The sequence below is a fragment of the Hemiscyllium ocellatum genome, chromosome 33 (genome assembly GCF_020745735.1).
Source record: "Hemiscyllium ocellatum isolate sHemOce1 chromosome 33, sHemOce1.pat.X.cur, whole genome shotgun sequence".
Classification (NCBI taxonomy): domain Eukaryota; kingdom Metazoa; phylum Chordata; class Chondrichthyes; order Orectolobiformes; family Hemiscylliidae; genus Hemiscyllium; species Hemiscyllium ocellatum.
This window is the reverse complement of record NC_083433.1, coordinates 24,674,264-24,688,506: the sequence shown is the minus strand read 5'-3', so window position 1 is coordinate 24,688,506 and position 14,243 is coordinate 24,674,264. Positions and strand designations below refer to the sequence as shown.

Below are 14,243 nucleotides of genomic sequence, written 5' to 3'. Positions count from 1 at the left end.
GGGAGGAAAGCAAAGCACCCGCAGTAGCCCATGGAGAGAAGGTGCAAACTCTACACAAACAGAAAGCCAAGGGAGGAATCAAAGTCAGGTCCCCGATGCTGCGAGGCAGCAGTGCTACCCACTGAGCCACCATGCCAGCCCCAGGAGATTCTCAGCAGGTTTTCAGCCATTGTGTCTGTGCTGTCTGTTTCAGGGAATTCAGCTTTAATCCTGCAGATCCCCAAAAGGGCTGCATAAGGCGACAGGGAACACCCCATCCCATCAACTGAATGCAGATAAGCAGTTGTTGGCAAAGCAGATTAAGGACAGACAAGGAAGAGTCAGACACCCCAGATGGGATTTGAACCCAGAACCCCTGGCTTAGGAGGCCAGTGCCTTATCCATTAGGCCACTGGAGCTGCACAGTTCCACACAGCATGGCAGACTTTAAATACTGCGCCCTGACCTCTCATTGTGTGTTTTTGTGGATTTTCTCCTCTCAATGCACTGTGAGGATCCAAGATGGTGGTGATCTCGGACGATGGTGTTGCAGAGCTCGGCACCACAGCACAAGCGCCCAATCCGTTCCATCGCGATATCCTAGGAGTCTGAAAATGTTGTGGAGTCCCAGGACATTGTGAAAAATCAACTTTCCTGCGTTTCCTTCGTCCAGAGATGTTGAAGACGGATGGGGCAGTGTCCGAGGCCAGGCCCCCGGCCCAGCCTGCAGGATCCTTGGGCTCGATTGCCTACCAGGCCCTGGCCAAATCTCGCGCGATCTTGGTTAAGCAGATAGAGGAGAAGCTGGCCCCGATCTCTATCGTGCTGCAGAAGCATGAACAGCAGCTGGGAGACCTGGAAAAGAGGACGGATGAGGTTGGACACAGAGGCACAGCGGTGGAAGCTGATACCGCTTCCTCTAAGGATAGGATCCAAGCATCGGAGGCTGAGGGCTGACCATACAGAGGTTTATAAAATCATGAGGAACATGAATAGGGTAAACAGCCAAGGTCTTTTCCCTGGTGTGTGGGAGTCCAGAACTAGAGGGCTTAGGTTTAGGGTGAGTGGGAAAAGATATAAAAGAGACCAAAGGGACAACATTTTCAGGCAGAAGGTGGTGTGTGTGTGTGGAATGAGCTGCCAGAGGAAGTGGTCGAGGCTGGTACAATTACATCATTTCAAAGGCATCTGGATGGGTATACGTATAGGAAGAGTTTGGAGGGAGATGGGCCGGGTGCTGGCAGGTGGGACTAGATTGGGTCGGGATATCTGTTCGACCGAGGGTGTGTTTGTGTGCTGTACATCTCTATGACTCGATGACTGGAAGTGTCAGTCTGAGTCAATCCGTTGTCTAGCTACGGGCAAGGTGACTCCATTGGATGGTGTGAACCCAGCTGATGACCCCTTTGGCCAAAGCTAGAGAACATTCTGGAAGATCAGGGAAAAGAAGGATATGAACACACACCTGGATGCCAGTCCCTTAGCGAAGCCTTGACTGCGATCTGCAGCAGAGCTCTGACCATGTGCTCCAAACTTGTTCATAAAAACCCGAGAGTGAGGGGGGCAAGCCATTCACCCCAGCAAGTCCACACTCAGCCTCTGATGAGCATCCCATCCAGGCCCAACCACTATCCTCTCAGCCTGCATTCCCCAAAGCCAATCCAGCGAACCTGCACATCTTTGGGCTGTGGGAGGAAAGCAAAGCACCCGCAGTAGCCCATGGAGAGAAGGTGCAAACTCGACACAAACAGAAAGCCAAGGGAGGAATCAAAGTCAGGTCCCCGATGCTGCGAGGCAGCAGTGCTACCCACTGAGCCACCATGCCAGCCCCAGGAGATTCTCAGCAGGTTTTCAGCCATTGTGTCTGTGCTGTCTGTTTCAGGGAATTCAGCTTTGATCCTGCAGATCCCCAAAAGGGCTGCATAAGGCGACAGGGAACACCCCATCCCATCAACGGAATGCAGATAAGCAGTTGTTGGCAAAGCAGATTAAGGACAGACAAGGAAGAGTCAGACACCCCAGATGGGACTTGAACCCAGAACCCCTGGCTTAGGAAGCCAGTGCCTTATCCATTAGGCCACTGGAGCTGCACAGTTCCACGCAGCATGGCAGACTTTAAATACTGCGCCCTGACCTCTCATTGTGTGTTTTTGTGGATTTTCTCCTCTCAATGCACTGTGAGGATCCAAGATGGTGGTGATCTCGGACGATGGTGTTGCAGAGCTCAGCACCACAGCACAAGCGCCCAATCCGTTCCATCGCGATATCCTAGGAGTCTGAAAATGTTGTGGAGTCCCAGGACATTGTGAAAAATCAACTTTCCTGCGTTTCCTTCGTCCAGAGATGTTGAAGACGGATGGGGCAGTGTCCGAGGCCAGGCCCCCGGCCCAGCCTGCAGGATCCTTGGGCTCGATTGCCTACCAGGCCCTGGCCAAATCTCGCGCGATCTTGGTTAAGCAGATAGAGGAGAAGCTGGCCCCGATCTCTATCGTGCTGCAGAAGCATGAACAGCAGCTGGGAGACCTGGAAAAGAGGACGGATGAGGTTGGACACAGAGGCACAGCGGTGGAAGCTGATACCGCTTCCTCTAAGGATAGGATCCAAGCATCGGAGGCTGAGGGCTGACCATACAGAGGTTTATAAAATCATGAGGAACATGAATAGGGTAAACAGCCAAGGTCTTTTCCCTGGGGCGTGGGAGTCCAGAACTAGAGGGCTTAGGTTTAGGGTGAGAGGGAAAAGATATAAAAGAGACCAAAGGGACAACATTTTCAGGCAGAAGGTGGTGTGTGTGTGTGGAATGAGCTGCCAGAGGAAGTGGTCGAGGCTGGTACAATTACATCATTTCAAAGGCATCTGGATGGGTATACGTATAGGAAGAGTTTGGAGGGAGATGGGCCGGGTGCTGGCAGGTGGGACTAGATTGGGTCGGGATATCTGTTCGACCGAGGGTGTGTTTGTGTGCTGTACATCTCTATGACTCGATGACTGGAAGTGTCAGTCTGAGTCAATCCGTTGTCTAGCTACGGGCAAGGTGACTCCATTGGATGGTGTGAACCCAGCTGATGACCCCTTTGGCCAAAGCTAGAGAACATTCTGGAAGATCAGGGAAAAGAAGGATATGAACACACACCTGGATGCCAGTCCCTTAGCGAAGCCTTGACTGCGATCTGCAGCAGAGCTCTGACCATGTGCTCCAAACTTGTTCATAAAAACCCGAGAGAGAGGGGGGCAAGCCATTCACCCCAGCAAGTCCACACTCAGCCTCTGATGAGCATCCCATCCAGGCCCAACCACTATCCTCTCAGCCTGCATTCCCCAAAGCCAATCCAGCGAACCTGCACATCTTTGGGCTGTGGGAGGAAAGCAAAGCACCCGCAGTAGCCCATGGAGAGAAGGTGCAAACTCTACACAAACAGAAAGCCAAGGGAGGAATCAAAGTCAGGTCCCCGATGCTGCGAGGCAGCAGTGCTACCCACTGAGCCACCATGCCAGCCCCAGGAGATTCTCAGCAGGTTTTCAGCCATTGTGTCTGTGCTGTCTGTTTCAGGGAATTCAGCTTTAATCCTGCAGATCCCCAAAAGGGCTGCATAAGGCGACAGGGAACACCCCATCCCATCAACTGAATGCAGATAAGCAGTTGTTGGCAAAGCAGATTAAGGACAGACAAGGAAGAGTCAGACACCCCAGATGGGATTTGAACCCAGAACCCCTGGCTTAGGAGCCAGTGCCTTATCCATTAGGCCACTGGAGCTGCACAGTTCCACGCAGCATGGCAGACTTTAAATACTGCGCCCTGACCTCTCATTGTGTGTTTTTGTGGATTTTCTCCTCTCAATGCACTGTGAGGATCCAAGATGGTGGTGATCTCGGACGATGGTGTTGCAGAGCTCGGCACCACAGCACAAGCGCCCAATCCGTTCCATCGCGATATCCTAGGAGTCTGAAAATGTTGTGGAGTCCCAGGACATTGTGAAAAATCAACTTTCCTGCGTTTCCTTCGTCCAGAGATGTTGAAGACGGATGGGGCAGTGTCCGAGGCCAGGCCCCCGGCCCAGCCTGCAGGATCCTTGGGCTCGATTGCCTACCAGGCCCTGGCCAAATCTCGCGCGATCTTGGTTAAGCAGATAGAGGAGAAGCTGGCCCCGATCTCTATCGTGCTGCAGAAGCATGAACAGCAGCTGGGAGACCTGGAAAAGAGGACGGATGAGGTTGGACACAGAGGCACAGCGGTGGAAGCTGATACCGCTTCCTCTAAGGATAGGATCCAAGCATCGGAGGCTGAGGGCTGACCATACAGAGGTTTATAAAATCATGAGGAACATGAATAGGGTAAACAGCCAAGGTCTTTTCCCTGGTGTGTGGGAGTCCAGAACTAGAGGGCTTAGGTTTAGGGTGAGAGGGAAAAGATATAAAAGAGACCAAAGGGACAACATTTTCAGGCAGAAGGTGGTGTGTGTGTGTGGAATGAGCTGCCAGAGGAAGTGGTCGAGGCTGGTACAATTACATCATTTCAAAGGCATCTGGATGGGTATACGTATAGGAAGAGTTTGGAGGGAGATGGGCCGGGTGCTGGCAGGTGGGACTAGATTGGGTCGGGATATCTGTTCGACCGAGGGTGTGTTTGTGTGCTGTACATCTCTATGACTCGATGACTGGAAGTGTCAGTCTGAGTCAATCCGTTGTCTAGCTACGGGCAAGGTGACTCCATTGGATGGTGTGAACCCAGCTGATGACCCCTTTGGCCAAAGCTAGAGAACATTCTGGAAGATCAGGGAAAAGAAGGATATGAACACACACCTGGATGCCAGTCCCTTAGCGAAGCCTTGACTGCGATCTGCAGCAGAGCTCTGACCATGTGCTCCAAACTTGTTCATAAAAACCCGAGAGTGAGGGGGGCAAGCCATTCACCCCAGCAAGTCCACACTCAGCCTCTGATGAGCATCCCATCCAGGCCCAACCACTATCCTCTCAGCCTGCATTCCCCAAAGCCAATCCAGCGAACCTGCACATCTTTGGGCTGTGGGAGGAAAGCAAAGCACCCGCAGTAGCCCATGGAGAGAAGGTGCAAACTCGACACAAACAGAAAGCCAAGGGAGGAATCAAAGTCAGGTCCCCGATGCTGCGAGGCAGCAGTGCTACCCACTGAGCCACCATGCCAGCCCCAGGAGATTCTCAGCAGGTTTTCAGCCATTGTGTCTGTGCTGTCTGTTTCAGGGAATTCAGCTTTGATCCTGCAGATCCCCAAAAGGGCTGCATAAGGCGACAGGGAACACCCCATCCCATCAACGGAATGCAGATAAGCAGTTGTTGGCAAAGCAGATTAAGGACAGACAAGGAAGAGTCAGACACCCCAGATGGGACTTGAACCCAGAACCCCTGGCTTAGGAAGCCAGTGCCTTATCCATTAGGCCACTGGAGCTGCACAGTTCCACGCAGCATGGCAGACTTTAAATACTGCGCCCTGACCTCTCATTGTGTGTTTTTGTGGATTTTCTCCTCTCAATGCACTGTGAGGATCCAAGATGGTGGTGATCTCGGACGATGGTGTTGCAGAGCTCGGCACCACAGCACAAGCGCCCAATCCGTTCCATCGCGATATCCTAGGAGTCTGAAAATGTTGTGGAGTCCCAGGACATTGTGAAAAATCAACTTTCCTGCGTTTCCTTCGTCCAGAGATGTTGAAGACGGATGGGGCAGTGTCCGAGGCCAGGCCCCCGGCCCAGCCTGCAGGATCCTTGGGCTCGATTGCCTACCAGGCCCTGGCCAAATCTCGCGCGATCTTGGTTAAGCAGATAGAGGAGAAGCTGGCCCCGATCTCTATCGTGCTGCAGAAGCATGAACAGCAGCTGGGAGACCTGGAAAAGAGGACGGATGAGGTTGGACACAGAGGCACAGCGGTGGAAGCTGATACCGCTTCCTCTAAGGATAGGATCCAAGCATCGGAGGCTGAGGGCTGACCATACAGAGGTTTATAAAATCATGAGGAACATGAATAGGGTAAACAGCCAAGGTCTTTTCCCTGGGGCGTGGGAGTCCAGAACTAGAGGGCTTAGGTTTAGGGTGAGAGGGAAAAGATATAAAAGAGACCAAAGGGACAACATTTTCAGGCAGAAGGTGGTGTGTGTGTGTGGAATGAGCTGCCAGAGGAAGTGGTCGAGGCTGGTACAATTACATCATTTCAAAGGCATCTGGATGGGTATACGTATAGGAAGAGTTTGGAGGGAGATGGGCCGGGTGCTGGCAGGTGGGACTAGATTGGGTCGGGATATCTGTTCGACCGAGGGTGTGTTTGTGTGCTGTACATCTCTATGACTCGATGACTGGAAGTGTCAGTCTGAGTCAATCCGTTGTCTAGCTACGGGCAAGGTGACTCCATTGGATGGTGTGAACCCAGCTGATGACCCCTTTGGCCAAAGCTAGAGAACATTCTGGAAGATCAGGGAAAAGAAGGATATGAACACACACCTGGATGCCAGTCCCTTAGCGAAGCCTTGACTGCGATCTGCAGCAGAGCTCTGACCATGTGCTCCAAACTTGTTCATAAAAACCCGAGAGTGAGGGGGGCAAGCCATTCACCCCAGCAAGTCCACACTCAGCCTCTGATGAGCATCCCATCCAGGCCCAACCACTATCCTCTCAGCCTGCATTCCCCAAAGCCAATCCAGCGAACCTGCACATCTTTGGGCTGTGGGAGGAAAGCAAAGCACCCGCAGTAGCCCATGGAGAGAAGGTGCAAACTCGACACAAACAGAAAGCCAAGGGAGGAATCAAAGTCAGGTCCCCGATGCTGCGAGGCAGCAGTGCTACCCACTGAGCCACCATGCCAGCCCCAGGAGATTCTCAGCAGGTTTTCAGCCATTGTGTCTGTGCTGTCTGTTTCAGGGAATTCAGCTTTGATCCTGCAGATCCCCAAAAGGGCTGCATAAGGCGACAGGGAACACCCCATCCCATCAACGGAATGCAGATAAGCAGTTGTTGGCAAAGCAGATTAAGGACAGACAAGGAAGAGTCAGACACCCCAGATGGGACTTGAACCCAGAACCCCTGGCTTAGGAAGGCAGTGCCTTATCCATTAGGCCACTGGAGCTGCACAGTTCCACGCAGCATGGCAGACTTTAAATACTGCGCCCTGACCTCTCATTGTGTGTTTTTGTGGATTTTCTCCTCTCAATGCACTGTGAGGATCCAAGATGGTGGTGATCTCGGACGATGGTGTTGCAGAGCTCGGCACCACAGCACAAGCGCCCAATCCGTTCCATCGCGATATCCTAGGAGTCTGAAAATGTTGTGGAGTCCCAGGACATTGTGAAAAATCAACTTTCCTGCGTTTCCTTCGTCCAGAGATGTTGAAGACGGATGGGGCAGTGTCCGAGGCCAGGCCCCCGGCCCAGCCTGCAGGATCCTTGGGCTCGATTGCCTACCAGGCCCTGGCCAAATCTCGCGCGATCTTGGTTAAGCAGATAGAGGAGAAGCTGGCCCCGATCTCTATCGTGCTGCAGAAGCATGAACAGCAGCTGGGAGACCTGGAAAAGAGGACGGATGAGGTTGGACACAGAGGCACAGCGGTGGAAGCTGATACCGCTTCCTCTAAGGATAGGATCCAAGCATCGGAGGCTGAGGGCTGACCATACAGAGGTTTATAAAATCATGAGGAACATGAATAGGGTAAACAGCCAAGGTCTTTTCCCTGGGGCGTGGGAGTCCAGAACTAGAGGGCTTAGGTTTAGGGTGAGAGGGAAAAGATATAAAAGAGACCAAAGGGACAACATTTTCAGGCAGAAGGTGGTGTGTGTGTGTGGAATGAGCTGCCAGAGGAAGTGGTCGAGGCTGGTACAATTACATCATTTCAAAGGCATCTGGATGGGTATACGTATAGGAAGAGTTTGGAGGGAGATGGGCCGGGTGCTGGCAGGTGGGACTAGATTGGGTCGGGATATCTGTTCGACCGAGGGTGTGTTTGTGTGCTGTACATCTCTATGACTCGATGACTGGAAGTGTCAGTCTGAGTCAATCCGTTGTCTAGCTACGGGCAAGGTGACTCCATTGGATGGTGTGAACCCAGCTGATGACCCCTTTGGCCAAAGCTAGAGAACATTCTGGAAGATCAGGGAAAAGAAGGATATGAACACACACCTGGATGCCAGTCCCTTAGCGAAGCCTTGACTGCGATCTGCAGCAGAGCTCTGACCATGTGCTCCAAACTTGTTCATAAAAACCCGAGAGTGAGGGGGGCAAGCCATTCACCCCAGCAAGTCCACACTCAGCCTCTGATGAGCATCCCATCCAGGCCCAACCACTATCCTCTCAGCCTGCATTCCCCAAAGCCAATCCAGCGAACCTGCACATCTTTGGGCTGTGGGAGGAAAGCAAAGCACCCGCAGTAGCCCATGGAGAGAAGGTGCAAACTCGACACAAACAGAAAGCCAAGGGAGGAATCAAAGTCAGGTCCCCGATGCTGCGAGGCAGCAGTGCTACCCACTGAGCCACCATGCCAGCCCCAGGAGATTCTCAGCAGGTTTTCAGCCATTGTGTCTGTGCTGTCTGTTTCAGGGAATTCAGCTTTGATCCTGCAGATCCCCAAAAGGGCTGCATAAGGCGACAGGGAACACCCCATCCCATCAACTGAATGCAGATAAGCAGTTGTTGGCAAAGCAGATTAAGGACAGACAAGGAAGAGTCAGACACCCCAGATGGGACTTGAACCCAGAACCCCTGGCTTAGGAAGCCAGTGCCTTATCCATTAGGCCACTGGAGCTGCACAGTTCCACGCAGCATGGCAGACTTTAAATACTGCGCCCTGACCTCTCATTGTGTGTTTTTGTGGATTTTCTCCTCTCAATGCACTGTGAGGATCCAAGATGGTGGTGATCTCGGACGATGGTGTTGCAGAGCTCGGCACCACAGCACAAGCGCCCAATCCGTTCCATCGCGATATCCTAGGAGTCTGAAAATGTTGTGGAGTCCCAGGACATTGTGAAAAATCAACTTTCCTGCGTTTCCTTCGTCCAGAGATGTTGAAGACGGATGGGGCAGTGTCCGAGGCCAGGCCCCCGGCCCAGCCTGCAGGATCCTTGGGCTCGATTGCCTACCAGGCCCTGGCCAAATCTCGCGCGATCTTGGTTAAGCAGATAGAGGAGAAGCTGGCCCCGATCTCTATCGTGCTGCAGAAGCATGAACAGCAGCTGGGAGACCTGGAAAAGAGGACGGATGAGGTTGGACACAGAGGCACAGCGGTGGAAGCTGATACCGCTTCCTCTAAGGATAGGATCCAAGCATCGGAGGCTGAGGGCTGACCATACAGAGGTTTATAAAATCATGAGGAACATGAATAGGGTAAACAGCCAAGGTCTTTTCCCTGGGGCGTGGGAGTCCAGAACTAGAGGGCTTAGGTTTAGGGTGAGAGGGAAAAGATATAAAAGAGACCAAAGGGACAACATTTTCAGGCAGAAGGTGGTGTGTGTGTGTGGAATGAGCTGCCAGAGGAAGTGGTCGAGGCTGGTACAATTACATCATTTCAAAGGCATCTGGATGGGTATACGTATAGGAAGAGTTTGGAGGGAGATGGGCCGGGTGCTGGCAGGTGGGACTAGATTGGGTCGGGATATCTGTTCGACCGAGGGTGTGTTTGTGTGCTGTACATCTCTATGACTCGATGACTGGAAGTGTCAGTCTGAGTCAATCCGTTGTCTAGCTACGGGCAAGGTGACTCCATTGGATGGTGTGAACCCAGCTGATGACCCCTTTGGCCAAAGCTAGAGAACATTCTGGAAGATCAGGGAAAAGAAGGATATGAACACACACCTGGATGCCAGTCCCTTAGCGAAGCCTTGACTGCGATCTGCAGCAGAGCTCTGACCATGTGCTCCAAACTTGTTCATAAAAACCCGAGAGTGAGGGGGGCAAGCCATTCACCCCAGCAAGTCCACACTCAGCCTCTGATGAGCATCCCATCCAGGCCCAACCACTATCCTCTCAGCCTGCATTCCCCAAAGCCAATCCAGCGAACCTGCACATCTTTGGGCTGTGGGAGGAAAGCAAAGCACCCGCAGTAGCCCATGGAGAGAAGGTGCAAACTCGACACAAACAGAAAGCCAAGGGAGGAATCAAAGTCAGGTCCCCGATGCTGCGAGGCAGCAGTGCTACCCACTGAGCCACCATGCCAGCCCCAGGAGATTCTCAGCAGGTTTTCAGCCATTGTGTCTGTGCTGTCTGTTTCAGGGAATTCAGCTTTGATCCTGCAGATCCCCAAAAGGGCTGCATAAGGCGACAGGGAACACCCCATCCCATCAACGGAATGCAGATAAGCAGTTGTTGGCAAAGCAGATTAAGGACAGACAAGGAAGAGTCAGACACCCCAGATGGGACTTGAACCCAGAACCCCTGGCTTAGGAAGGCAGTGCCTTATCCATTAGGCCACTGGAGCTGCACAGTTCCACGCAGCATGGCAGACTTTAAATACTGCGCCCTGACCTCTCATTGTGTGTTTTTGTGGATTTTCTCCTCTCAATGCACTGTGAGGATCCAAGATGGTGGTGATCTCGGACGATGGTGTTGCAGAGCTCGGCACCACAGCACAAGCGCCCAATCCGTTCCATCGCGATATCCTAGGAGTCTGAAAATGTTGTGGAGTCCCAGGACATTGTGAAAAATCAACTTTCCTGCGTTTCCTTCGTCCAGAGATGTTGAAGACGGATGGGGCAGTGTCCGAGGCCAGGCCCCCGGCCCAGCCTGCAGGATCCTTGGGCTCGATTGCCTACCAGGCCCTGGCCAAATCTCGCGCGATCTTGGTTAAGCAGATAGAGGAGAAGCTGGCCCCGATCTCTATCGTGCTGCAGAAGCATGAACAGCAGCTGGGAGACCTGGAAAAGAGGACGGATGAGGTTGGACACAGAGGCACAGCGGTGGAAGCTGATACCGCTTCCTCTAAGGATAGGATCCAAGCATCGGAGGCTGAGGGCTGACCATACAGAGGTTTATAAAATCATGAGGAACATGAATAGGGTAAACAGCCAAGGTCTTTTCCCTGGGGCGTGGGAGTCCAGAACTAGAGGGCTTAGGTTTAGGGTGAGAGGGAAAAGATATAAAAGAGACCAAAGGGACAACATTTTCAGGCAGAAGGTGGTGTGTGTGTGTGGAATGAGCTGCCAGAGGAAGTGGTCGAGGCTGGTACAATTACATCATTTCAAAGGCATCTGGATGGGTATACGTATAGGAAGAGTTTGGAGGGAGATGGGCCGGGTGCTGGCAGGTGGGACTAGATTGGGTCGGGATATCTGTTCGACCGAGGGTGTGTTTGTGTGCTGTACATCTCTATGACTCGATGACTGGAAGTGTCAGTCTGAGTCAATCCGTTGTCTAGCTACGGGCAAGGTGACTCCATTGGATGGTGTGAACCCAGCTGATGACCCCTTTGGCCAAAGCTAGAGAACATTCTGGAAGATCAGGGAAAAGAAGGATATGAACACACACCTGGATGCCAGTCCCTTAGCGAAGCCTTGACTGCGATCTGCAGCAGAGCTCTGACCATGTGCTCCAAACTTGTTCATAAAAACCCGAGAGTGAGGGGGCAAGCCATTCACCCCAGCAAGTCCACACTCAGCCTCTGATGAGCATCCCATCCAGGCCCAACCACTATCCTCTCAGCCTGCATTCCCCAAAGCCAATCCAGCGAACCTGCACATCTTTGGGCTGTGGGAGGAAAGCAAAGCACCCGCAGTAGCCCATGGAGAGAAGGTGCAAACGCGACACAAACAGAAAGCCAAGGGAGGAATCAAAGTCAGGTCCCCGATGCTGCGAGGCAGCAGTGCTACCCACTGAGCCACCATGCCAGCCCCAGGAGATTCTCAGCAGGTTTTTCAGCCATTGTGTCTGTGCTGTCTGTTTCAGGGAATTCAGCTTTGATCCTGCAGATCCCCAAAAGGGCTGCATAAGGCGACAGGGAACACCCCATCCCATCAACTGAATGCAGATAAGCAGTTGTTGGCAAAGCAGATTAAGGACAGACAAGGAAGAGTCAGACACCCCAGATGGGACTTGAACCCAAAACCCGCGGCTTAGGAAGCCAGTGCCTTATCCATTAGGCCACTGGAGCTGCACAGTTTCACGCAGCATGGCAGACTTTAAATACTGCGCCCTGACCTCTCATTGTGTGTTTTTGTGGATTTTTCTCCTCTCAATGCACTGTGAGGATCCAAGATGGTGGTGATCTCGGACGATGGTTTTGCAGAGCTCGGCACCACAGCACAAGCGCCCAATCCGTTCCATCGCGATATCCTAGGAGTCTGAAAATGTTGTGGAGTCCAGGACATTGTGAAAAATCAACTTTCCTGCGTTTCCTTCGTCCAGAGATGTTGAAGACGGATGGGGCAGTGTCCGAGGCCAGGCCCCCGGCCCAGCCTGCAGGATCCTTGGGCTCGATTGCCTACCAGGCCCTGGCCAAATCTCGCGCGATCTTGGTTAAGCAGATAGAGGAGGAGCTGGCCCCGATCTCTATCGTGCTGCAGAAGCATGAACAGCAGCTGGGAGACCTGGAAAAGAGGACGGATGAGGTTGGACACAGAGGCACAGCGGTGGAAGCTGATACCGCTTCCTCTAAGGATAGGATCCAAGCATCGGAGGCTGAGGGCTGACCATACAGAGGTTTATAAAATCATGAGGAACATGAATAGGGTAAACAGCCAAGTTCTTTTCCCTGGTGTGTGGAGTCCAGAACTAGAGGGCTTAGGTTTAGGGTGAGTGGGAAAAGATATAAAAGAGACCAAAGGGACAACATTTCAGGCAGAAGGTGGTGTGTGTGTGTGGAATGAGCTGCCAGAGGAAGTGGTCGAGGCTGGTACAATTACATCATTTCAAAGGCATCTGGATGGGTATACGTATAGGAAGAGTTTGGAGGGAGATGGGCCGGGTGCTGGCAGGTGGGACTAGATTGGGTCGGGATATCTGTTCGACCGAGGGGGTGTTTGTGTGCTGTACATCTCTATGACTCGATGACTGGAAGTGTCAGTCTGAGTCAATCCGTTGTCTAGCTACGGGCAAGGTGACTCCATTGGATGGTGTGAACCCAGCTGATGACCCTTTGGCCAAAGCTAGAGAACATTCTGGAAGATCAGGGAAAAGAAGGATATGAACACACACCTGGATGCCAGTCCCTTAGCGAAGCCTTGACTGCGATCTGCAGCAGAGCTCTGACCATGTGCTCCAAACTTGTTCATAAAAACCCGAGAGTGAGGGGGGCAAGCCATTCACCCCAGCAAGTCCACACTCAGCCTCTGATGAGCATCCCATCCAGGCCCAACCACTATCCTCTCAGCCTGCATTCCCCAAAGCCAATCCAGCGAACCTGCACATCTTTGGGCTGTGGGAGGAAAGCAAAGCACCCGCAGTAGCCCATGGAGAGAAGGTGCAAACTCGACACAAACAGAAAGCCAAGGGAGGAATCAAAGTCAGGTCCCCGATGCTGCGAGGCAGCAGTGCTACCCACTGAGCCACCATGCCAGCCCCAGGAGATTCTCAGCAGGTTTTCAGCCATTGTGTCTGTGCTGTCTGTTTCAGGGAATTCAGCTTTAATCCTGCAGATCCCCAAAAGGGCTGCATAAGGCGACAGGGAACACCCCATCCCATCAACTGAATGCAGATAAGCAGTTGTTGGCGAAGCAGATTAAGGACAGACAAGGAAGAGTCAGACACCCCAGATAGGATTTGAACCCACAACCCCTGGCTAAGGAGGCCAGTGCCTTATCCATTAGGCCACTGGAGCTGCACAGTTCCACACCGCATGGCAGACTTTAAATACTGCGCCCTGACCTCTCATTGTGTGTTTTTTGTGGATTTTCTCCTCTCAATGCACTGTGAGGATCCAAGATGGTGGTGATCTCGGACGATGGTGTTGCAGAGCTCGGCACCACAGCACAAGCGCCCAATCCGTTCCATCGCGATATCCTAGGAGTCTGAAAATGTTGTGGAGTCCCAGGACATTGTGAAAAATCAACTTTCCTGCGTTTCCTTCGTCCAGAGATGTTGAAGACGGATGGGGCAGTGTCCGAGGCCAGGCCCCGGCCCAGCCTGCAGGATCCTTGGGCTCGATTGCCTACCAGGCCCTGGCCAAATCTCGCGCGATCTTGGTTAAGCAGATAGAGGAGAGCTGGCCCCGATCTCTATCGTGCTGCAGAAGCATGAACAGCAGCTGGGAGACCTGGAAAGAGGACGGATGAGGTTGGACACAGAGGCACAGCGGTGGAAGCTGATACCGCTTCCTCTAAGGA

General features: G+C 52.6%; 1 non-coding gene across 1 annotated transcript; it reads right to left on the bottom strand.

Annotated features, from left to right (window-relative positions):
* Positions 1–325: 325 nt before the first annotated feature.
* On the bottom strand, positions 326–398 carry trnar-ccu (transfer RNA arginine (anticodon CCU)). The gene has a single exon. It is a non-coding gene; the product is annotated as a tRNA-Arg (tRNA).
* Positions 399–14,243: the final 13,845 nt, after the last annotated feature.